The 521-nt window shown below is 52.0% G+C and overlaps 1 long non-coding RNA gene across 1 annotated transcript; it reads left to right on the top strand.

Annotated features, from left to right (window-relative positions):
- Window position 1: 1 nt before the first annotated feature.
- Window positions 2–515, top strand: LOC109364663. The gene is made up of 3 exons (XR_002110538.1): window positions 2–12; window positions 260–325; window positions 424–515. It is a non-coding gene; the product is annotated as an uncharacterized LOC109364663 (long non-coding RNA).
- The last annotated feature ends 6 nt before the right edge of the window (window positions 516–521 follow it).

The following is a 521-nucleotide window of genomic DNA, read 5'->3' as shown; positions in this document are numbered from 1 at the left end:
CACCCAAGAGAGGTACAGACACACAACAGGCATCTGGCTTTGGTGCACTGTCTTTCTAGTTAGGTTTTCTGCCTGTTCTTTCTGGGACTGTTCTCATTGCGTGTTCCTTGGGGTGTTAATGCCTGGGATTTACAGTTTCCTTTCCTGTCCTGTTTTATAATGGGAACCCAGCGTTCACCCGAGATCCCTTACTGTGACCATGGTACGGGAGAGCTGGCATTGACTCTTTGGGATTTTTTTGCTTTTTATTTCCCAGCAGCAGTGACCAGCTCGGATGTGCCGAAGGACATCACGGACATCCAGGGTTTGCTCTCTTGGATCAATGGTGAGTTTGGGGGCTGCAGAACTGCAGGTGCGTGTTTGCACAGAGCGGGTGTGGGAAGGCTGTCATCACCATTTTGGGGGATGTTCTTGTATTTTCAGAGGTGGCAAGAGCTGTTGAGGTCCCCCGTGAGAACCCCAGCAACCCTGCCCCAGGATGCTTCATTGCTGAGCTCCCCGACAACCCCAGGGACAACAGG

This window comes from Meleagris gallopavo, unplaced genomic scaffold (genome assembly GCF_000146605.3).
Source record: "Meleagris gallopavo isolate NT-WF06-2002-E0010 breed Aviagen turkey brand Nicholas breeding stock unplaced genomic scaffold, Turkey_5.1 ChrUn_random_7180001887843, whole genome shotgun sequence".
Lineage (NCBI taxonomy): Eukaryota > Metazoa > Chordata > Aves > Galliformes > Phasianidae > Meleagris > Meleagris gallopavo.
The sequence above is the reverse complement of the archived record's forward strand: the minus strand, read 5'-3'. Positions and strand labels throughout refer to the sequence as shown.